The following is a 26,604-nucleotide window of genomic DNA, read 5'->3' on the forward strand; positions in this document are numbered from 1 at the left end:
TCAGCCTTATCGGTGAAAGCTGCAGCCTGCTTCCCATACTTGCAGATTTGCGAGTTGATCCTGTGCTATTATTTCCACCCTGTGTACTATCGCTAACTCTTGCTACCCAATGTGTAGAGTTAGTTGGTGATGAATTGGCATTTACTGTAGGAGCTTTCTCCATCCCACCCCTTGATGTCTGCCCCAAAAGGGGAGAGTTCAAAGCACTTTTATTAAGTGTGGTGAGAGTTTGTTAACAAGCCCCAATGGCTGTAAGACGTTCAAGCACTGGGTGTAACTTCAAGTCCAACAGATCACTGCACGGCCCGCTAATATTTGCCCATAAAGCCTCACTTGGAGAAGATGATGAGAATGCAGTGTGCTGCTTTACAGCGTCCTTCACCTGCCCAACTCAGCTCATTTTGGGTTTTGCATTTGTTTCCTGCGCTTTGGTGCTGGTTCACACTCTGGTGAGAGGATAGTAGATTCATCTATCAAAATCTCGGCCGGCTGACCCCCGCTGTCTGCACTTTTCCCAACGTCAACTGCCTCCTCCACAACTTCCACATGGGCCCCCACCAGGACTTGAGATTTGGACTGATGAGACAGAGGTATAGTAATGGGGAGCTTGTCAGGTCAAGATGACCTAGATGAGTAGGAGGCATGTTTTAATTATTTAGGTATTACATCTACCACCCTAACCAAAAAATTGTCAATCGTTGACCGTGATTGTACCTGAGACTGTACAGGCAGTTTTTCATTTCCCCTCTTTCCAAAAATACACCCTCATAGGAAGGCAAGCTCAGGCACTGGGAGCAAAAGGAGTGGGCAATATTGTTCTTCAACTTCTTGGCAGACAGAAGGCGCAGAGGAGTCCCCAAGGAAACCACAAGCCACGGAAAAGAGGAAGGGCCTGGCCAGGCCTCTGTCAGGCTATGATGTGCTCACCCATGTGTCCCAAGTTGTTAGACTTTGGATGTCTCGCCATTTGGATGGGGTTCTATAATCCACTTCCTGAGGTTGAATTGCTCCTGCCTGGTTCCCACCCCACTTTAGCTGCAGATCTTAAGAAGACTGCACATTGCCCTTAATCACTGAAACACCCAAATTTAAACATGCAGTGAACAGGTAAATTATGGACAGTAACTGGCCTGTCATTGTTTGGAATTACATGGCAGTGCAGTTATGTTCACATGGAGATGCTGCAATGCAAATACTGGGATGGCTGGCCACCAATCTACTAGTCCTGGATCCCACTATTGAGTTGTAAAATGCTGTAGAAACTTCTACACAACTGTAGGCTTGCTACTGAAGGGTGGAAGCTTCTGTAATGACAGCTCCAAATGCCATGGGGTCAGGCTGCTGTTGACCACAGTCTGTAGAGTGGAGTATATCACAAGCAGTCCTCCAATGTATGGTGACAAATTAATATTTATGCCCATGAGCCATTTGTCCACTGTAGGAAACAATTAAAGGTAAGTATGCTGGGACTGGAATTAGAACAGTAAAATTGATCCCTATAAATAATGCACATGTTCGTTTTAAATGAACTCGACGAGGTTGCACTCACAAACAGGATTATGCCTCCTTATTCACAACTACAAAACCAGAAAATAGGCATTACAAACTTCAAAGTTCTCGTTCACAGGCCTCAAGATAGTTCAGCTAGTGCATTATGGTGACGGTAGTTCTTGGTCAAAGTCCTTTTCCCCAAGTGGGTTTACCTTCGTGCAAAACACGTTATAGTACAGTCTTGTACCCGAAGGTATTAGAGCGCTTTACATGAGCATCAGCTACATTACACAAGTACACATTTATTTTGGTTTAGGGCATGGGCAGATTAAGTGATTTGCCCACAATCACAGGAATCGAGCTGATGCAGAAACTTGAACCTGGTTCCCCAGTTGCAAAGTCTGCAGCTGTGGCTGTAACACCACATCCTCTCCTATAATTGTAACATATAATCAAATGATCAACTGGATAAAAAAATACAGATAGCAGATAATTAAAAAAATGCTTTATTGCAATTTTAGAACTCACTCAATATGGCCTCATTTTAGTTTTTTTAGAGCAGTAACCATAATCTTTACGGAAATAACACCGTCTCACTTTTATAATTTCTAAAGGACATTCTTTAGATATTACAGTTTTGATTACTTCAAGACGTCTTTTTATATGTGTTAGTCCATTTGCGTCTTTATTGTTTCCAGTGAGTCTTTTTACATGATAAACCTTAGGGAATACTATTCCGAAATAGCAACTCCAGTACCAATGGTCTGGCAGCCTAAAGTAGTCTTTATTGCCACACACATAATAAATTCCAAGAAATACTGGATCAGTTCCTCCTTTTAGTCCCCATCCCCCGATTATTAAGAAATTGTGTTCACAGTCACTGGAACCAATAAACACATTGTTATATTCTGTTTTTAACCTCTGAAGACAGATTTTCCCTTTCTTTTCAAAATCTAAAGAAATGGCAGCATGGGTTTTGCCATTTGTAAAATGCTCTTCTTCCTCAGCCCATTTCAGTATCTGAGGTTTAGGTTCAGAGGCTCTTCGTTGGAAATTCTGTCTTCTTTGCGCTACTAAATTCAAAAATATTTTCTCTTCTTCATGCAATTTACATGTTAAATTGTTATTATGTGCTTCAGCTATATCTATTGCTTTCATGGTTAAGAAATATTCACCCATCATTTCTGAATCTCTGGTACTAAGAACAGGGTTCATACTTTTTTGCATAGGAACCTAAAAAAAAATCACATCTATGTTAGAGTAACAATAGTGTAATTTTCCAGTTTTATAAAATAAACTTGCTAAATCACTACAGGATATACCATAGGTTAAGGGTAAATGATGATAAGTCACTCCCTCTGCTATAGATGCGGGTAATTTCATACACACATAACAATCACTAACTTACATAGTTTCTACCTATTGTACTAATAAGTTTGTGAAAACATTTAAATCAGTGCCATTTTTATCCACGCTTTGGTGTAAATCTAACTCACCTGGTGCTTCCAATTCTACTCTATCTCCTTTGATAGTAGCTACCTTTTCATGTGTGTTAGTGTTATTCTGTACACTTTTGATCATTAAATATGGTATGGCCACAGCTAATATCAACCATGTTATGAGTATTAGAAATATAATACATATACACATTCAGCAACATTTCTTGAAACAATTCGGTTTTCCAGTAGCTCAATTGTCAGCCATTTTCTAAGGGGATAGAAGACTTCTCTTCTTTATTTGAGTGATTTCCTTTGGAACAGAGTTACAAAGGGAAATACTTTCAAGGTGGTCTCACTTCCTCGTCAATTTGCTCTGCATAAAAATTTCCAATCTCCTCCTCAATTACCTCTAGATTTTCAAAATCTTCGAGAATTACATATGTCCATTCAGGACCTTTGAATTTGTTATTTATAAATTTCGCTCTGGGGCTTCTTCGTTTTGAACCTAAAGCTGCTTGTCCAGTCCAACTGGATATTTCATCTACCTGCTCTGGTTCCTCGGGCTTTTGATAACACCTGGCCTACTATCACCTTCTCTGATTCTTTTAGCTTGCACTGCACTTGTACTTTCTTCAGAGGTTCTGTTGTTTTCGTTAATTTGTGGCACAATGTGATTATTTCTGTCCTCTGATTCCTCCTTCGTCTGATCTTGTGCAGGACTCACTAATTCACTACTTCTTTCCTGAATGTTTTCTCTTTTACTTTTCTGACCTAGGTCAGGTTCAATTTTTAAAGTAGCTTTTTCTGTATCTGCCTGAATTTCTATAACTTCCCTTATTGGCTCTTGCTCAATTCCCTTTGAATCTTTGTTGTCATTTATCTCTTTAGGTTCTCTCAGTTCTTCCCCAGTCTCAAGTTCTATAAATTTGTTTTCTTCTGTTTGGGTAATTGGTACCTTCCCTACCTGGTCCTGCTCAGGTTAATAATCCAATTTATTTTCTGTTTCTTTAGCACTTTCCTCTCTGTCTATTTGGTCCTCACTCTGTTCCTGACTAATTTGTCTAGTTTGACTTCTGGTTCTTACATTTATCTCTGGTATGTCTACTACAGGTATCCAGTCATCCTGACTGGTGCTCGGTTGTTCTCTGACAGCTACTTCAGGACCTTCAGCTGTGCAACCTTCAGTCCCCTCAACAGCCTGAGTCAGTTGAGGTTCCTCCTCGTCAGATGCTGGTACTCTTTTAGTGTGGCTTGCATGAATCCAATTAGGCAAGCCTGCACATTTTACAGCTATTGTTGTGACTAATATAACCTGGTGAGGTTTCTCCCACCTTGGTGCTAGGAAAGTCTCTCGTGTGTGATTCTTCACTACAACCCAGTCACCAGGATTCAGATCATGCGCTTAAATCAGCTGCCTGACGTCTGCGTCCTCTCCAACCTGGTGAGAGATAGAATGCACTTGGTCAGCCAATTCTTTGCAATACTCCAGTACCAAATCATCAGTTATATTCAACAATTTGTGTCCTGGTATGCATGCCTGCCTCATTGCTCTTCCCATGATGATTTCATGGGGACTCAATCCAGTATTTTTCTCTGGAATACTTCTGAGTCCCATCAGAACAAGGGGTAGGGCATCAGGCCAGTCTAGTGGAGTCGATGCACACACTTTCCCCAACCTCGACTTAATTGTACCATTCAATTGTTCTACCACTCCAGATGCCTCTGGGCGGTATGGGCAGTGCAGCTTCAGTTCAATTTTAAATGCTTCACAAATTAATCGAATTATTTCATTATTAAAGTGAGACCCTCTGTCTGATTCAATAGTTACAGGAAAACTGAACCTAGGAATGAGTTCTCTCAATAGGAGTCCGGCTACTGTTATACTGTCATTTCTTTTGGTGGGGTATACCTCCACCCATTTTGAAAATAAACATACGATGACAAGTACATATTTTAATCCTCGACAAGCAGGTAACTGAATGAAGTCAATTCGAAGTCTTATGAATGGTCCTTTCTCATTTCCAATTTTTCCCATATAGACTATTGTTCTCTTGCCTGGATTCATTTGCTGACATGTCAAACATCTTTGGCAAAGCCTTTCAGCCGTATTTCGAAACCTTGGGTTAAACCAATCCTGCCTGAAAAGTCTAATCATTGCATCTTGGCCTATATGAGTGTCTCCATGATACATTCTAGCCATAGGTGCAAGCATGCTGTCTGGCAACACAGGTCTATTGTCTAAGTAAACCCACACACCATCTTCAATCCTTTGTGTACAGCCAATTTTCAAACATTCCTCTTTCTCCTTTGTTTCTGCTTCGTTCTGAAGATCTTTCACTTCTCTCCATGTTTCTAACCCTGACAATAGCATAAGTTGGCAGCTGTTTTGACAATTTTCAATTTTTCTGTTTACTGCCATGAGGCACAGGGTCAAGACGGATTTGCATATGGCTGGGTTCAAACTGGAACGGCATGGTGAGCAAAAAAACGATGGATTTAGGCCCAGATCTCTGTACTGGGGTGAATGCATGACATTGTTCTACATTCTGTCCATCAACTGTTGTTTTTGCATTTTTCACCCCGAGTGGGAAGGGTATGCCCAGACGTGGGTCCCGTGCTCTCCATGCCACTGGAATCAAGCTATCCTGGCTGAAGAGGGGTGAAACCCCGAAACCGGTTCTAGGGTGCTTGTTTACAGTCCAGGGAGGACCTGGCTTGGCAGTTCGGGCTGGACTGTTCCCATGAGGCACAGGGTCAAGACTGATTTGCATATGGCTGGGTTCAAACTGAAACGGCATGGTGAGCAAAAAAACGATGGATTTAGGCCCAGATCTCTGTACTGGGGTGAATGTATGACATTGTTCTGCATTTTGTCTATCAATGTTATTTTTGCATTCGGTTTCTGGCACAATGTTGGGCTACCTGGTCAGTGTACAGATTGCCTGCAGTCACATGGTCATTTCCTGGCTGGTGTGTGGCACATTTGACCACTGCCACTTCTTTTGGTAATTGTATTGCTTCAAGTAATTCTTTGACAAATTTTCCATTTTTAATGGGAGACCCTGAAGAAGTCAGAAAGTCTTGCTGCATCCAAAGTTGGCCAAAGTCATGCACAACCCCGTAACCATACTGACTGTCAGTGTAAATGGTTACACTTCAATTTTTCCCCTTTTCGCAGGCATTGATTAGAGCAATTAATTTGGCTATTTGTGCAGACCTGACTCCTGGTAAATAGGATGTTTCGACTATTTCAGCCAATGTACACACAGCATACGCAGCGTTTAATCCTCCCTCCTCATGGCGCATGCATGAACCATCTACAAAGAATTCATGCTCAGCATCTTTAAGTGGCTCATCTTGTATGTATGGACGTGGTTTTGTGCTTAGTTCTGTAACATCAAGACAGTCATGTTCTGGGTCATCTTTTACTTCCTCATTGTATGGATCTGGTAACAGAGTGGCTGGATTAAGTACAGTACATCGAACAATGGTCACATTCTCTGCACCTAAAATAATTCTTTCATATTTAGTAAGTCTGCTTGGGTTGAGGTATTGGGTACGAGTTTGTGTCAAAAGAATAACAACTGAATGGGGAACATATACATTTATAGGGTATCCCATCACAATTGTCTCACTTTGCTCCAGACTCACACATGTTGCTGCCACAGCTTTTAGGCATCCTGGCAAAGCGGATGCCACAGGATCTAAGGTAGCAGAAAAATATGCCACTGTGCATTGCATCAGGCAATAAATCTGCGTTAGAGGTGAGAGGGCACAATTATCTCTCTCACAACAGAATAAAGCTAAATCTTTTGAGTAATCGGGCATACCTAGGGCAGGGGCTTCACATAAACAATCTCGTAGTTTCAGAAAAGATATCGTACTCTCATCATCCCATTCTATCTGTTCCTTTGCTCATTTCTTTGTCATTTGTATCAAGGGTTTCGCCAGCATGGAGAACCCCATAATCCACTGTCTGCAATACTCCACTACCCCAGAGGTCACTCTCCTTTCTCCATGTTCTATCTGGTGTCCCAGATATTTCACTTCTTTTCTGCAAAACTGTAGCTTCTCAGGGGACACTTTATGTCCACCTTTGGCTAAATGGCTCAGCAAAGCTATGGAATTGGTCACACAGTCACTTTTTGTTTTTAAAGTGACTAAAAGATCATCAATATACTGCACGAGGACAGACTCCCTAGGCATTACTAAAGTCTCAAGACATTTGTTCAAAATCTGATTGAAAATTGATGGACTTTCTGTGTACCCTTGAGGGACACAATTCCAAGCATAAACACGATCATCAAATTTAATATAAAATAAAAACTGGCTATCCGGATGCAATGAGATGGAGAAAAAAGCATGACATAAATCAATCACGGTAAACCACCTTGCATTCCATGGTATTTGGTACAGAATCACTGCAGGGTTTGGCACCACTGGACAACAGGGTACAACAATCTTATTAATGTTTCGTAAATCTTGAACTACCCTATACTTGCCATTTGGTTTCTTGACAATTATAGGTGAGTTACAGGGACTATGTAAAATCTCTTTTAATATGCCTTGTTCGACCATTCTGTTTATCTCTGCTGCAACACCCGCTTTGACTTCAGGACTCATTTTGTATTGCCGGGTGTTTGGAAAAACCGCACTTTCCTTTACAGTTACTTTTATAGGGTCTACATCTGTCATTAATCCTACTTCTTTTCCAGTGAAATCCCACACATCTGGATTTACTGTCAATTTTACTTCTTCGGGCAAGTCATCCTGGGTTACTATAGAATATAACTCATTTACTTCTGCTCCTTGCTTAGCTAACATGATTTTGTATATTCCGTCTTCATCTGGGGTTTGAATGGCAACACCATCTGGTGTGCAGAATATGGTGCAATTCATTTTGCACAACAAATCTCTTCCTAATAAATTCACGGGACTGGAGTCGCACACTACAAACTTGTGCATCTCTTTGAAGTTTCCAATGCATACTTCCATTGGCTTTGTGATAGGGGTTCTAATTTGTTTATTTGAAACGCCCACTACTTGGATCGCTTCTCCCGAGAGGGGTAGGTTTGGAATGTCTGCTGTTCTCACAGTAGAACGGGTAGCGCCAGTGTCCAACAAAAAGGTAATGTCATTTCCCTCTACCTTCCCGTCGATATGCGGACCTGACTGATCTACCGGTAAGGATGCGCCAAGTCAGGCACCGTCATTGATCTTGGTTTTCAAAATATGAATCCTGCAAAAGAAACTGTGATGTTAGGTAATATTTCTTACCACTCCCTTCTTGAAATCCGGTGTCCTTACTGTACTTGGCTTGACTAAAAAATCTTGGCATAGGACAAGGTGGAAATTGATTCTGCAGGTTTACAACCTGTTGTGGTTGATTCATTATCACTTCATTCTGCGTCTGTGGATTTAAATTTTGATTTGGGCTATTATTATTCTGTGTATTCTTACACTTGTTTTTCCAATGCCCCAATTTTCCACACCCATGACAAGTGAATTTCTTCTTCTCTTCGTCTCTACTTAATCGTCCTTTTGGTTTGGCTCCATTATTTTTGCCATTTCCTTGCCCTGTTCCTGATTTCCCTGTCATGTTATTTAACTGAATATCCTGCTGTTCTGCCAACTTAACTTGAGCCCAAATTACCTTTTCTTCTAAAATCTTTCGTCTATTGTCAATTTCATCTCCACAGTACTTTGCATATTTTAAAATTTCATCTATGGGCTTTGCTTGCCAACACAAATTATGCTGCTTAATCATTTCAGAAATGTCTTTCTTTAATCCATTAACAAATTGATGCACAAAATGAGTCATATCTTTATTCCCAACACTTTCCACCCCACTATACTGTTTGAACACCTGTAGGAGGCGTTCATAGTACGCATGGACTGATTCATCTTTTTCCTGAGTGGTTCTGTCTATTTTTACCCAATCCGTCTCCTTTGGGGGAATTCTCCCTTTCAAGAAAGTTATGACCTGGTTATATTTCCTCATTACTTCTTCAGATGGGGCTCCTGTTTTCTTGTCCCTTTAATACTCATCATTTGACCAATCAACCGTAATTTTACATTCAGCCCACACATCAGCCGGTACCACTATGTCAAACAACCCATCCAAATCTTTCTACAGAACTTTTGAAACCTTCACAAACCTTTCAACTTGTCTATACCATTCCACAGGCTTCTCCTTTAGCTTTGGGAAATCATTTGTAAATACCAATATATCCTGTCTAGTCCATGGGACATGTACATATCCTCCCCCTGGAAATTCTCTTAATGGGTACAACCCTTCTGCTTTTTCTGTTTCTTTCATTAAATACTCTGATGTTACTCGAGTGGCCTGTGCTTCTTCCTTTTTCTTTGTCCACCTTGCTTTCCATCTGTTTAGGTCTCCCCATTTTTGTAATATCTTCATTAAATCTTTAACTTGCAATTTTCTCCCTGACACGTTCATATTTTCCAGATCTTTATCAGAAAATTCTGCTCTATAGGGTTTTTGTAGAACCTTGGATCTTACCACATCGATTCCCATTTCTAAAGCCAAATTTATTCATTTTTTATGGAATATTTTTGTATTTTGAGTTATACTTTTGCAAATAAACAGCAATTCTTCCTCATTAAAAGTATTCAACCTTTCCAACCCTATATTTCCTGCTATCATCTCTTCTGATTCTATTATTAGCTTAAAAACATCTAGTATTTTTGGAGGTGGATCAGGCTTCTCTATGTCTCTTGTCCATCTGTCTAACTCCTCTGGTGTTATTAGTGTGGCACTCTTTGTTCCCGTGGATGTCTCAAGCCTCACTTCTTTTGAACAACCTGGTGTGACTCTTCTAGGTGTGTCATTTATCTGCCCTCTTATCGGCAAATCCATCAATGAAATTACAGACTCACAATCACTAGCTTGGTCATCGACTAATATTTTTCCTTTTCTAGGTTCAATTATTGGTGTGGTCATGAAAGGAGTTTTAGGACAGTTTGATTTATCTCCATATAACGGGACAACAGGACCTATAATCACAGGTATGGTTAGCGCTTCAGGATGTGTGTTTAGCTGAGTTATCTTTTGTATTACTTCTTCCCTATTTTTATTTATTGCCTCTCTTTCTTTTTCTTGGAGTACCCTTTCCATTGTTCTATCATACTACTTGTGGCGCCAAGGGTGTCTCTAGAAGTAAAGCGCTTGGGGTAATTTTACTTGCCCCTTCCTGATAGGGTGGAGGACTTTTCATTAATAACTCATCTAAATAATCTTCATCAGGGTCTCCTCCACCTGTCGTCATTCAATGTTTTTTCTTCTCGGTACATTTACTTCCCACCTGTTCATCAGCAATTAATACAGGATATAATCCTTCAGTTAACATGGCTTGTCTCCATTGTTTCATCTGTTTGTCTCGAGTTTCACGCGAAAATTTTGGGTAGAAATTACTCAAATTCCTGTTACACCTTGGTCTATCTCGTTCAAATGCCTCAGTATCCCATTCTTCTAATGCCTCTTACTGAGTCAGCCTATATCTGGGTTCTAATTCATTAATTCTTGTACGCAAATTATGTAAAATTCTCCCATTAAATGTTCCATATTCTGGGAAAGCCAAAATTCCATCATCTTTTGTGTATTAGATCTGATTTTCTAACCATACACAAGTATGATAACCTCTTTCTACCATCATGTATGATGCTGTAGTTTTCGGAGGAGGAATGAGAATTCCTTCTCTAGTCTTAATGGGCTTATCCTTTTTTAAATAATTCTGTATTTTCTGCATAAACATAATTTTTCTTTTCTCTCCGTACATTTTCCATGATCTTCCTCTCAAGTATTGCTGGTAAGCAAACCCATAATAATTTCTATCTGGATGACTCCCAGTTAATGTGGGATCGTACATACACAATCCGTTGTCTATTATTATACTTGGGACTTGTATGTTTACAGTTACTCAATCTTTTCCTCCAATACTAGCACGTCTCTTATTTTCATATCCAATCAGAACTCAACTTACTCTGTGCGTTTAGCCAATGCTAGCGTGGCTTTTAAGTGACGTCAATATCACTCCTTTCTACGGACCCCTCCGTTGCAAAAATTTGTGTAAGTCACACACCCGCTGTTCTACCAATCCCAGCGCAGCTCTTTGTGATGTCAGTGCAGCACCCACAACTGACCCCTCCATTACAAGGTAATGCGTAACTTACATTTTTTAGTATTTTGTACGTATTTTGCATAAATCGACAACATTCGCTACTGTGTCAGATTCTCTAGAATTCCAAAGAATAGTCAGTTTTCTTTTACTGCGAGTAAAACTTTTTCGCTTACCCTTCACATACTACGAGTAAAACCTTTCCGCTTACTCTTCACTCATGCATCAGAGAACCTGCTACTCCTTCAGTATTACCCTTTCTAGGTGATATAAGACCAACGTTTTGCTACTGACCTCTTTAGCTACCAATTATTCTCACTTACATACAGAAATAATCCCTAAAACATTGCTTCTAGTTTTACCTAACTTTCTGCACTTTCTTGAATCCTGACAAGTAACCTCACTGCAGTATGGCTTCTATTCACCACCCACTATTCTTTATTCCCTGGAACTTGAAACAACTTGAATAACGATGAGAACAACAAAAAATGTTAATACATATCAATAATTTCAATTACAATATTCCCTACCTAACTAACTAGAACCTAACCATCCTCTGCTACCAAGAAAAACTGATGGAGCGCGGGTCACCAGCTCTGGTCACACATACACCTAATACTCACCTGGGCCCAGACCACATTCACACAGTAAGCTAGTGAAACCCTGCTTGCATCAATTTTGTGTAATAGTACCTGTAATTTTGTTATTCACCTTTATCAAGTCTTACCAATTTAATATTTGTATTTCATTTCCTCAAAGAATCAGGTTGCTAAGCTAGTTTAAGGTAGAATGACATTTACCTCTTCACTCTGAATAACCACGGACTCAGAAAGTTTTGAAAACCTTCATCTAAATTAATTTGTGAGTCAAAATTCAATTACAGTAACCACCTCCATATCAAGAGGCATAAACATACTAAATAATTCATAGCGATTTATATTGATCAATGATACCTGAAAAAGGGAAAAAAGGAGGGAAAAGGAGAGAAATAAACATAAAAGACAGATTTTCTAATTATATTAACCTATTGGTCTGAGATGAACCCATCTCCGGAGATAGGGGCCATATAGAATCTCCAGGACAGGCTACAGGTAGAAGATCAGGTAGATTCAGATCTGGAAGGGTAACCTCCTCTATTGTGCAACGCCGGTGTTGCACCTCTCTCTGGCATTGCTCTCCTCGAGTATCCCAGTTCCGCGACCCCTCTAGACGAATAGATTTTTTTATCAGTATCTCAAACTCTCAGACAGAGTTTCTGGTAGCAGCAAAGTCTGAGACAGCGTCTCGGACAGAATCTGGAGCAGCACGCGTTGGGTCAGTGACGAGTCTGAATGACAGATCTGACAAGTCGGACGAGGTCTCTAGCTATCTTACCTCAATTATACTGTTCTTGATTCATGTACCACCCCCAAATGTTGCATTTCATCGTTTCCCTCTGTTCTAATTGGTTGGGATGAGGAGGTGAGTTCATCACACCACTTAAAATGTACATTTTTCTATGAACCATTGTCTACGTGCCCGACCCTTAATTTTCTTTTCCCATAGCTTTATTCCCGCATGCATTTCACATTACTCAGTGAATTTAAATAATTGTATTCAACATTGTTGCATTCGTTGGGGTCATCAGTGCGATGTTCCCAAACTTCTTCATTCAAGGTGTCCTTGGCCGAGTGACACAGGAGCCATCTTTATTTCCGGCCAGTCTTTATGCGCATGCGCGCATTTAATGCTGGTAGACATTCCAGTCACCCTCTGAGGCCCAAATAAGAACTATTAATAAAGTCAGAAAAAAACTCATTAGAACATAGAACAAATAATTTCACTGTATACCACTTATCTCTATTCTATCCCCATTTACTTATTTTAAATCTTTTGCATTAGTATTTAGTGCAACTTACGAGGTTTCGTTTATCGGCAGCAGATGCATTAGCATGTGAGTTCAAAGCGACCATCTTTAGTGCCATTGCGCAGCTGCAAAAGTTTCCCACCAAAAGCGACAGTCATACTACGTAGATGCAGTAGACGCATGCGCAATACAAATCCTGTATTTTGTCGGCCATTTTAGAACATTCATGTTACGGGTTAATAATGCACATAGACAAACTTCCCCTAGATAAAAATTTTCATGGTGTATTTGCGGTTTTAGTATTTACAAACTGATTGGTTACCTTGTCACATGTTATTTTGAGAGGACTGAATCCAAGCAAGTTTCTTTCACGAATCCTTGCTCCATCACTGGGCAGGCAGGAGGGGCAATGGCAGCACAACAGAACATTAAGGGAAGGGGAAAGGGGGTAGGGGCAAGAAACTAACCATACAGGACAGGCAAGAGAGGCTGTGGCAATATAATAGACCATTGAGGTCAACAGACACGATTCACACAGGAGACTCCTGATGTTTTTAAGTAGAAAAGGGCTTTATTTTATCCAGCTCCTGCCTGAAATTTCCTCTTTTTGAATGTAAGTCAATGGAGAAAATCAATTTCCCAGGATTTCTTTCAATATCTCCATCTTACCAAGTTCAAAATGTTGGCAAGTATGGTATATTGGATTACGGAGGGCTGGAGGAATGGGGTAGGTACATGGACTTGGATAACAGAGGGTAGGAGCCCTGGCCTATAGAGCATCTCGAGGCTCGGGTCCAATATACCTTAAGAAAAGACTCCAGAAATACCACCAAACTAGGGCACTTCATTCAAATCATCAGGAGCTACTGGTAATTCCACACTTTAATAAATTTAGGATTGGTGGCAGGGCCTTCTCGGTAAGAACAACCATGTTATGGAACTCTATACCGGAACATCTGCGGAAGTCCTCATCAGAACGTGATTTCAGGAAAACCCTGAAAACATGGCTGTTCGACTGGACTTAGCACTTTCTAGCGCCCTAACTACACCTCTGCTCATGCTGCTAGCGCCGGGACACCTCCGTTGGAGGTAGCTGTGCGCTCTACAAATAACAGTAATAATAATAGGAGGGCGATGGGCAGGGTCACCAAACTTGACCTTACAGGGCAGGCATCAGGCATTGCAGCAGCACAATACTCCATAGACGGCAAGCGGGATGGCAGTACAGAACAAAAGACTACGGAAAGCAATTAGCAGGGGAAATGGCCATGCACATGGACAACAGAGAGCAGAGGGGAAATAGGCAAGGGCCCCAAGCTGGCCATACTGGACAGACAGGAGGGACAGTTGCAGCATAATGGACTATGAAGGGTAGGACGGAGGGGGCAGGGGCATGGCAACGGACCAAACAAGGCAGGTGGGAGTGGATAGGGGCATACACATGGAAAATGGAGGGCAGGGGGCAAAGGGGGCAGGGCAGAAGCAGCAAGCTGACCATGGAGGGCAGGCAGTATGGCTACTGGAAGCACAACACATCATAGAGAGAAACAGTGAGACTATAATGGCATACACACAGACAATGGAAGGAAGGTGGGAGGGAGTCAGAGGCAGCAAGCTGGCCACACAGGGGAGGCCGGTGGGAGGGGCTGTGGTTGCATAGAAGACCATGCATGGCAAGTGAGAAGGTTAGTGGCAGCACCACAATGGCCATGGTGGGCAAGAGGGAGAGGGCAGGGGGAGGCACAAAGGAGCCTAAATGACAGAAGGAAGGGGTAGGGGCTGGACGCAGACATGGGAGGGCAGGGGAAGGGGTTTCACAAAATACAGCACAGGGCAAGCAGTAGGAGCCCTTGCAGCACAAAAGAGAATGGAGGGCAGAAGGGAGTGGCACTAAAATGGACCATGGAGGACACGAGGGAGCAGATAGGGGCATTGAACTCAGAAAGGCAGGGTGAAGGTGGCAGGCAGCAGCCAAATGACCATGCTAGGCACACCTGAAGCCATCTTGATTGAATCAAACTGGTAGAACTTAAATAATTAATTTAGAAAGGAACAAAATGAGGAGAATCATTTTGTAATAGTAAGTATGGTTAGTGCTGTAGAAAGAAAAAGTAGGATGCTGTTTAAGTGAGTTCTCAAATATCTTCCTCTTCTATTTCATTAAAACATTCTGACATGCAGACTGAAACATGCACTTTCAACACCAGCAGCAGACTGCTAGTGAACTCCCTGGTGATCAACAGCTTTACTACAGTGTTCTAATGAGCAACTGGAGTGATAACATTCAGAATTTATACCAAAAGTGTGGCAAACTGAAAGCATTTTCCACTGAGGAAATTAGGAAGCTTCAAAACAAATAGTCTCCCAAGATGGCCACTAGAGACAAAAGAGCCCAAATGTAGCACACATATTACCCAGATGTAGTCCAAGTATATCCCAATGACAGAAGTGTGCAAAACATGTTTTCTTTTTTTTTTTTGTAGGTATGCATAGCGCGGACTTGTCCCAAAGGTAGCGGAGTGCTTTACATGAGCATTAGTGACATTACACTAGGACACATATATTTTAGTTTTAGGCATGGTGAGATTGAGTGATTTGTTCAGAATCATAGCAGATGGGCTGACGCAGAAACTCAAACATGGGTCTCCAGTTGCAAAGTCTGCAGCTGTGGCCATAACACCACATACTCTCCCCTAATTGTAACATATAATCAAGTCATCATCTGGATAAAAAAATAAACAAAGCAATATGTCCTCATTTTAGTTTTTTTAGAGCAGTAACCATAATTTCTATGGAAATAAGATCCTCTCATTTTTATCATTTCTAAAGGAAATGCTTTAGGTATTACAGTTTTGATTACATCAAGATGTCAGGCATGCCACACTTCTGTAATAAATGTAGAAAGTTAGCAATCTAGTTGCTCCTTAGAATACTGCGAGGAGGCAGAGGTAGGGGCATGGACTCAGAAAATTGAGGGCAAGGAGGAGGGTCCAGAGGCAAAAAGTTGACTATGCTGGGGTGCCGGGGGGGGAATAGCAGCATAACGGAACATGTAGGGAAGGGAAAAGGGGGGTAGGGACAACAAAACAGCCAAGTAGGACAGGCAATAGAGGATGTGGCAATAGAACAGACCATTGAGGGCAGAAGGAAGAAGCAGTAGCAGTTCAATCATACATGCTAACAGACCAATTCAGACAGGAGACTCTTGATGTTTTGAGACCCAAAGGGCTTTTATTTTATCTGTCTCCTGCCTAAAATCTTCTGTTTTTGAATGCAATTCAATGGAGAAAATCAATTTCCCAGGTTTGTTTTCAAAATCTTCCTCTAACAAGTTCAACATGTTAACAAGTATGGTATATTGTAACATGGAGGACAGTAGGAATGGCATGGATACATGGACTCGGATAACAGAGGGCAGAAGGTAGATGGGCAGGGTCACCAAACTGACCTTACAGTACAGGCGTCAGTGTTGGTAGCAGCACAATACATCACAAAGTGCAAGCAGGATGGCAGTGCAGCACAACAGACCATGGGGTGCAACAGAGAGACTATAATGGCATACACAAGGACAATGGAGAGAAGGTGGGAGGGTGTCAAGGGAACCAAGCTGACCACACAGGGCAGTTGGGAGGGTCTGTTGCAGCACAGAAGACCATGCATGGCAAGCAGGAGGATTAATGACAGTACAACTGCCATTGTGGAAAGGAGAGATGGGGCAAGGGTAGGCCCAAAGGAGCATGGAGTACAGAATGAGGGGTAGGAGCTGGACACAGACAAGAGAGGGCAGGGAAGGGGCTTCAAAACAGACTGCGCAGGACAAGCAGGAGTAGCACTTCCAGAACAGCTGAGCAAGGAGGACAGAAGGGAGTGGTAGAAAAATGGACCATGTAGGACAGAAGAGAGGAGATAAGGGCATGGAAATCAGACAGGCAATGGGTATCTTATTTAACGTTTTAAAAAAATTAGAAATTCTCTGAAAAATACAAAGATTACAGGGACGCTATAGTTAGGAAAAAGAATTTTAAAAATACCTTAGAAATGTACTAAACAACACAAAGGTTACAGGGATGTCATAGTTAGATTCAGATTTTACATGAACAAAACCCTAGAAAATCAGCTGCTATTGTTATTTCAAGTAACTATTTATTTATTTATTTTATTCAGTGTTTTCTATAGCACAAACAAGACCCAAAAATTGGGTGTCAGAGCACTTCACATTACAACCACCTTCAAAATCAGCAGATGTCCAATTCTTAAACTTCAAGTGCATGTATATGTTTTCCAATAACATTGGCATTTGCTTACCCTTGCACAAACCACACAAACTGAAGAATACAAGAAATCACTAGTTTACGTAAAACATGCCATTTCATAATAAAATTTCAAAATAGACCATTAATGAGATCCTAGATATCCGCACTGGTTATAGTATTGCTAGTCTAATCAAATATACATGTGGATTGATCGAGGTACTTGTCCATAGACAACATCCCTGTTGACAGTCGAAGGGACTAACTGTATCCAACCTAGCTGAATATAGCCATTAGCTCGAAGAAAGTAAACTGGTTTGTGCAATGGCCAGTTTCTTTGTTCTGCGATTAGCAGGACTTTAATCCTGCTTAGAGTGGCCTACTTGAACAGCTGAATGTAGAGGATTGACTGGTTGTCTGCAGATCTCAGAACAGTCTGAGTATTCCCTGTTGTTTGTTATGTGAGGAATTTAATCCAATCACAAGAGAACTCCACTGGATGTGTGGAGGAGGGAACGAGAGGCATGGGGTTCTAGGAGCAGCAGCCTCCAATACTAAAATTCATCACAAAAGAGCTGCTCCTAGTGTGATAACCCAAGCGAGTTACAGGAACGTCGTAAGTGTGGGCATCTCACAAAAAGATACGGACTGGTCTCACACACCACCTGGTGTTATGCTTCATCATTGACCAGTCCTCGCCCTCCAAAACCTTCGTTTGATGGAGGGCGGGCATACACTTGACGACAAGGATGCACTTCTAAGTGGAGGAGTGGGGGCCCGTGACTATGTGAGTGAAGTTAAAAATCATTATAGTAATCAGTAGCAATTCTTTAATGTAAGATGAATACTATATGATATTAAAATATAGGTGTGACGGTAGTTGGGACGGTTATTGTCTAGTGAATGGTCTAATGGATGGTCGACATGTTTCTGCCTGGATAGCCCCGAAGGGTCCGTGGCATTCATCAGGACCTAGAAAAAGAAATATAGGGCTCCGTTCTTACCAATTTAGGTAATGTGATACCACTGCGGGAGTGTGACACAAGGCACACTTCACCGTCTAAGAACTGCTTCCAATAGTGAAGCCTGAAACAGAGGTTATGAGAAACAGTAATGTAACTCGTTGGGTCATTTGTACCTGTAAAGGAAAAAAAGAAGAAAGAAAACAATGCATGCATTGATTGTCGTGCGTGACAAAAAAGTGTACGTGACTTGGTGGCACTCTATTTGTGTACACTAGTGCGGAAATGTGGTGGCAGACGATGCTGCTACCAAGCTTACCCTAGTAATATGGACAACTTGTCCCATGGGGGAGGGGGGCGGGGGAGAAACCACAGTTGTGTTTCCTCTGTAAGAGAAAACATGAAAGATCAGTTCCTTGGTAAAAGCGTTTTGGTTGAGAAGGAATATCACAGAGCGAGTTATATCAAGAAATTCACCAATCTCATAAGGTAGATAAACATTATTGTATCTTTCCACATCCACACTGACTCACATGCTCCATGGCCATTCAATGCACCCACACTCTTACTGTAACTTGTGGTCAATGCGTCCCGAAGCCTATACGTCCGCTCCCGGTCCTCCCGAATGTAGAAATGGCAGGGAGCGGGCGGGGTATTTAAACGTTCCTCCCGGGTGCCTAATTACGGTAGATTGGAACTAATTACGAGAATTGCCAGCACGTGGGCGATTCCCGGCGTCCCAGGCTACTACTGCCTGGAGCAAAAATGTCCGTAAGAGGCATGTGGAAGCTCGAAGGAGCGAGCTTCATTCGTGGAGAGAAAGGCTGGGTGATTTTAGCCAATGGGCGGGCAGTGGTGCTCTTGTACGTGGAGAGAGAGGCTGGGTGATGTTAGCCAATGGGCGGAACCGGATGGTTTGTGCAGGCAGTGGTGCGCTTAGGAGGGTAGCCGTCATTGGATTAGCCGTGTGCGGGATTGTTAAACCCGCTCCGGTTGGAAGAGCAACTACAGGGGGTGTGGTCAAGAAATGGATACGGTCCTGGCTGTATCGTTGGCATGGTTACGCATGTCTAGTTAGTGTTCGTGCAATGGTGGCGCGATCATCCGGATGGATTGGTACGGAGTTGAGATATCTCTGTGCTCGGTAAATAATGAGACAAGGATAGTATTGGTCTCTTGCTAAAGCGAATAAAATGGATATTTTACACCATAAGGGTGAGTTATGCATACCAATTAAAAAGAGTCATAATAGGAAGGCAAATTCCTTCGGTCCTCAGATGCATAAGCCCAAAACATTCCTCTGTGCCATGAACATTCTATGGCATCAGATAAACACTTCCACACAAAGGGAAACCTTCACCGGCCTAAAAGCGCTGTGGTGAATAAAGACCCTTTGGCCTGTATTCAATCAACTGTTTCATAATGAATGGTCGTACATCATTCAGTGGGTTTAGAGTGTGTGTGTCCCACATATTTTTGAAGTTCAAACCACGTATATAATACGAGATTCTAACGCATTGGGTGTGGAAGGAGGAACTGTAGTATAGTTATAGGCTCAGGCCGTGATATAACGTGAGTCAGTGTGAAAAAAATGTGTATATCATGGTTGAAGAATGGTGTATTATCAGTTCATCGTCCTTCTATCGCGTCAGCTGTAGCCAGGGGATATCATCATTGAGACCTTTCTCGTGGGTATGGAGGCGGTAAACCCATCGTTGCTCTCTGAAATGAAGGTCTTTTGTAAGGTCAGGCTTCTCTTTTTTCATGACCTCAAGAACAGACCATCTACCACCAAATAACAGGTACTTCGATGGGGAGCACTTTTGCCCCCAGTATGGCCTGTCTGTACGTCCAACAATTTGAGGATGACTTCATCAACAACCCGGTGAACCCATTTCTAAGTCATCTCAGGATTTGGAAACGGTATATAGACGATGTACTGATTGTGTGGAATGGGACAGAGGAAGATGCAACCGCTTTCGTACATTGGGTGAACTCTCAAGACAGACATCTCAAGTTCACCCATTCCATCCACAAGGACCACGCTGTCTTTCTGGACCTGGACATTAAACTCACTGGTTCAGGGTTTTCAACCAAGGTCCATAATAAACCTACAGATAAGAACAGCTTACTTTTATATGAAAGTTACCACCCAAAAGCCCTCAGACAGAATCTTCCTGTAGGACAATTTCTACGGATTAGAAGGAATTGTACCGAAAAAGAGTCCTACAAAGAACAAGCGCAACATCTTGAGAACAAACTCATCGCACGTAACTACCCTAGAAAGATGGTGAAGAGGGTCAATAAAAGAGCAAGCAATAACCCCAGAGAAGCCCTATTGGAAGACACTGAACAAACAAAAACGAATAGACAAGTATGTGTCACCACATTCACAACAGCATCAAACTGTATTCAAAAAATCATCAGAAAGAGATGGCATATACTGAATAGCGCTGGGAAACAATGGGAAGCCCCCCTGTTTGCATTTAAACGCAACAGAAACCTAAGGGACGAGCTGGTACATGCCCAGATGATCACAATGGACGACACTGAACAACCAAGACTCTGGGACCAACCACGTGTAGTGGGACATTTCGCCTGTGGTACCTTGGAACTAAAAACATTCAGTAACTGTAATACGGAGAATGTTGTATATCTCCTAACGTGTCCATGCATGCTGCAGTATGTATGCATGACAACCAGGAAGATAAGAACTCGTATCAACGAACATCGAAGTACAATCAGGTGTAAAAAAACCAATACTAAGCTGACTCGCCATTTCACCGAGGCAAACCACAAAGAAACAGACCTCAGTTGGACTGTACTTGAGGTCATGAAAAAAGAGAAGCCTGACCTTACAAAAGACCTTCATTTCAGAGAGCAACGATGGGTTTACCGCCTCCATACCCACGAGAAAGGTCTCAATGATGATATCCCCTGGCTACAGCTGACGCGATAGAAGGACGATGAACTGATAATACACCATTCTTCAACCATGATATACACATTTTTTTCACACTGACTCACGTTATATCACGGCCTGAGCCTATAACTATACTACAGTTCCTCCTTCCACACCCAATGCGTTAGAATCTCGTATTATATACGTGGTTTGAACTTCAAAAATATGTGGGACACACACACTCTAAAGGAGAGCATCGGCCAGTTGTCTCGCGGTGTTAATAATAAGGATGAGCCAGTCTTTTGTACACTTCCAAGCGATGCTGGACCAGTTGATTCTAAACTCTTTGTTATTAAGAAAGAGTCTTATACTTGTCGAATACTTGATGAAGGCTCAGGACCACCTTTCGGAAGACAACCACATTACCAACCTCTGATGCCAATACAACAACCGCAACACCCTCCCTTTGGTTACTGGCAGCAACCTTATTTTCCACCAGGCTTTGGCTATCCTCCCGGCCCCCCTTCTTTTTTATTCCAGGGCAGGGGCAGAGGGAGAGGACGACAAAAAAGAAGAAACGCGAGGGTCCAATGGGAAGATCAACAACAACAACCACAAGGGATGACAACCAGGAGCAGAGGGAGAACGGAGTTGCCCTCAACCAGCAGGGATTAACAAATATTGTTAACATCAGTGCATACACCCTCACAACTGAAGAAAAATCCGTCCTTGAGAAAGGTCTGGGCTTTGTTCCCACACCGAGAAATGACCCCTTTAGCCTAAACATGGAATTGGCCCAATTCTTTCGCAAACTCAAACTCCGCGACTTCTTTGGCGACACAACAGAAACCATTGAACACGGTAGGAAATCAACAGGGTTACGTAAAAAATCTACCTTCCAACCCCCTATGCAGAATATCTTGTGTGAAGTACTTGCATTCGAACAGGCTGTACTCAGAGACATTGAGAACATAAACTTCCAAAATATCAAAGGGTTTGATAACCTGACAGGGAGAGAACGCACGGCTCTACAAAAACTCAAAAATAACCACAACATCGTTATAAAACCAGCAGATAAAGGGGGAGCCACAGTCCTCTTAGATCGCACGATGTATCAGGAGGAATGTTTACGACTATTAGCAGATACCAACAGCTATGCCATACACCAAACAGATCCCACCAAACAAATCATGGTTAAAATAAAGAACATGGTGGAAGAAGCACTCAGCAACGATTGGGTCACGAGACAAGAAGCAGAATTCTTGACCAATACTGAACCTAGGATGCCAAGATTCTAAATCCTCCCAAAAATCCACAAGAACCGGATGCCCCCCCCCAGGGAGACCCATCGTATCAGGGATTGGGTCCGTGTTAGAACCTCTATCACAATTTTGTGATTGGTTCCTGCGGCCGATTGTGAAGGAGGCCCCGTCTTACCTAAGGGACACTAAAGATGTCCTTTGCCTCCTAAGAGACCTGGAGATAGATCCCGTCAGCGACTGGCTTATAACGATGGACATCGAAGCATTGTATACGAGTATACCCCAACAACGAACACTGGAAGTCGTAGAGAACATCATTCTACGCAGGCAATGGGATTTCATCACCCCCCAACACTTTGTAATGGAATGCGCTGAACTAGCTCTAACAGAAAACTTTTTTCAGTATGAACAGACCATCTACCACCAAATAACAGGTACTTCGATGGGGAGCACTTTTGCCCCCAGTATGGCCTGTCTGTACGTCCAACAATTTGAGGATGACTTCATCAACAACCCGGTGAACCCATTTCTAAGTCATCTCAGGATTTGGAAACGGTATATAGACGATGTACTGATTGTGTGGAAAGGGACAGAGGAAGATGCAACCGCTTTTGTACATTGGGTGAACTCTCAAGACAGACATCTCAAGTTCACCCATTCCATCCACAAGGACCACGCTGTCTTTCTGGACCTGGACATTACACTCACTGGTTCAGGGTTTTCAAACAAGGTCCATAATAAACCTACAGATAAGAACAGCTTACTTTTATATGAAAGTTACCACCCAAAAGCCCTCAGACAGAATCTTCCTGTAGGACAATTTCTACGGATTAGAAGGAATTGTACCGAAAAAGAGTCCTACAAAGAACAAGCGCAACATCTTGAGAACAAACTCATCGCACGTAACTACCCTAGAAAGATGGTGAAGAGGGCCAATAAAAGAGCAAGCAATAACCCCAGAGAAGCCCTATTGGAAGACACTGAACAAACAAAAACGAATAGACAAGTATGTGTCACCACATTCACACCAGCATCAAACTGTATTAAAAAAATCATCAGAAAGAGATGGCATATACTGAATAGCACTGGGAAACAATGGGAAGCCCCCCTGTTTGCTTTTAAACGCAACAGAAACCAAAGGGACGAGCTGGTACATGCCCAGATGACCACAATGGACGACACTGAACAACCAAGACTCTGGGACCAACCACGTGTAGTGGGACATTTCGCCTGTGGTATGTGCAACTCATGTAACCTCACCAAGAACACCTAAGAGGTAAACATAGGCACTGGGAAACCTTGGAAACTAAAAACATTCAGTAACTGTAATACGGAGAATGTTGTATATCTCATAACGTGTCCATGCATGCTGCAGTATGTAGGCATGACAACCAGGAAGATAAGAACCCGTATCAACGAACATCGAAGTACAATCAGGTGTAAAAAAACCAATACTAAGCTGACTCGCCATTTCACCGAGGCAAACCACAAAGAAACAGACCTCAGTTGGACTGTACTTGAGGTCATGAAAAAAGAGAAGCCTGACCTTACAAAAGACCTTCATTTCAGAGAGCAACGATGGGTTTACCGCCTCCATACCCACGAGAAAGGTCTCAATGATGATATCCCCTGGCTACAGCTGACGCGATAGAAGGACGATGAACTGATAATACACCATTCTTCAACCATGATATACACCTTTTTTTCACACTGACTCACGTTATATCACGGCCTAAGCCTATAACTATACTACAGTTCCTCCTTCCACACCCAATGCGTTAGAATCTCGTATTATATACGTGGTTTGAACTTCAAAAATATGTGGGACACACACACTATAAAGGAGAGCATCGGCCAGTTGTCTCGCGGTGTTAATAATAAGGATGAGCCAGTCTTTTGTACACTTCCAAGCGATGCTGGACCAGTTGATTCTAAACTCTTTGTTATTAAGAAAGAGTCTTATACTTGTCGAATACTTGATGAAGGCTCAGGACCACCTTTCGGAAGACAACCACATTACCAACCTCTGATGCCAATACAACAACCGCAACACCCTCCCTTTGGTTACTGGCAACAACCTTATTTTCCACCAGGCTTTGGCTATCCTCCCGGACCCCCTTCTTTTTTATTCCAGGGCAGGGGCAGAGGGAGAGGACGACAAAAAAGAAGAAACGCGAGGGTCCAATGGGAAGATCAACAACAACAACCACAAGGGATGACAACCAGGAGCAGAGGGAGAACGGAGATGCCCTCAACCAGCAGGGATTAACAAATATTGTTAACATCAGTGCATACACCCTCACAACTGAAGAAAAATCCGTCCTTGAGAAAGGTCTGGGCTTTGTTCCCACACCGAGAAATGACCCCTTTAGCCTAAACATGGAATTGGCCCAATTCTTTCGCAAACTCAAACTCCGCGACTTCTTTGGCGACACAACAGAAACCATTGAACACGGTAGGAAATCAACAGGGTTACGTAAAAAATCTACCTTCCAACCCCCTATGCAGAATATCTTGTGTGAAGTACTTGCATTCGAACAGGCTGTACTCAGAGACATTGAGAACATAAACTTCCAAAATATCAAAGGGTTTGATAACCTGACAGGGAGAGAACGCACGGCTCTACAAAAACTCAAAAATAACCACAACATCGTTATAAAACCAGCAGAGAAAGGGGGAGCCACAGTCCTCTTAGATCGCACGATGTATCAGGAGGAATGTTTACGACTATTAGCAGATACCAACAGCTATGCCATACACCAAACAGATCCCACCAAACAAATCATGGTTAAAATAAAGAACATAGTGGAAGAAGCACTCAGCAACGATTGGGTCACGAGACAAGAAGCAGAATCGTTGACCAATACTGAACCTAGGATGCCAAGATTCTACATCCTCCCAAAAATCCACAAGAACCGGATGCCCCCCCAGGGAGACCCATCGTATCAGGGATTGGGTCCGTGCTAGAACCTCTATCACAATTTTGTGATTGGTTCCTGCGGCCGATTGTGAAGGAGGCCCCGTCTTACCTAAGGGACACTAAAGATGTCCTTTGCCTCCTAAGACACCTGGAGATAGATCCCGTCAGCGACTGGCTTATAACGATGGACATCGAAGCATTGTATACGAGTATACCCCAACAACGAACACTGGAAGTCGTAGAGAACATCATTCTATGCAGGCAATGGGATTTCATCACCCCCCAACACTTTGTAATGGAATGCGCTGAACTAGCTCTAACAGAAAACTTTTTTCAGTATGAACAGACCATCTACCACCAAATAACAGGTACTTCGATGGGGAGCACTTTTGCCCCCAGTATGGCCTGTCTGTACGTCCAACAATTTGAGGATGACTTCATCAACAACCCGGTGAACCCATTTCTAAGTCATCTCAGGATTTGGAAACGGTTTATAGACGATGTACTGATTGTGTGGAATGGGACAGAGGAAGATGCAACCGCTTTCGTACATTGGGTGAACTCTCAAGACAGACATCTCAAGTTCACCCATTCCATCCACAAGGACCACGCTGTCTTTCTGGACCTGGACATTACACTCACTGGTTCAGGGTTTTCAACCAAGGTCCATAATAAACCTACAGATAAGAACAGCTTAATTTTATATGAAAGTTACCACCCAAAAGCCCTCAGACAGAATCTTCCTGTAGGACAATTTCTACGGATTCGAAGGAATTGTACCGAAAAAGAGTCCTACAAAGAACAAGCGCAACATCTTGAGAACAAACTCATCGCACGTAACTACCCTAGAAAGATGGTGAAGAGGGCCAATAAAAGAGCAAGCAATAACCCCAGAGAAGCCCTATTGGAAGACACTGAACAAACAAAAACGAATAGACAAGTATGTGTCACCACATTCACACCAGCATCAAACTGTATTCAAAAAATCATCAGAAAGAGATGGCATATACTGAATAGCACTGGGAAACAATGGGAAGCCCCCCTGTTTGCATTTAAACGCAACAGAAACCTAAGGGACGAGCTGGTACATGCCCAGATGACCACAATGGACGACACTGAACAACCAAGACTCTGGGACCAACCACGTGTAGTGGGACATTTCGCCTGTGGTATGTGCAACTCATGTAACCTCACCAAGAACACCAAAGAGGTAAACATAGGCACTGGGAAACCTTGGAAACTAAAAACATTCAGTAACTGTAATACGGAGAATGTTGTATATCTCATAACGTGTCCATGCATGCTGCAGTATGTAGGCATGACAACCAGGAAGATAAGAACCCGTATCAACGAACATCGAAGTACAATCAGGTGTAAAAAAACCAATACTAAGC

The sequence above is a fragment of the Triturus cristatus genome, chromosome 4_1 (genome assembly GCF_964204655.1).
Source record: "Triturus cristatus chromosome 4_1, aTriCri1.1, whole genome shotgun sequence".
NCBI classification, from domain to species: Eukaryota; Metazoa; Chordata; class Amphibia; order Caudata; family Salamandridae; genus Triturus; species Triturus cristatus.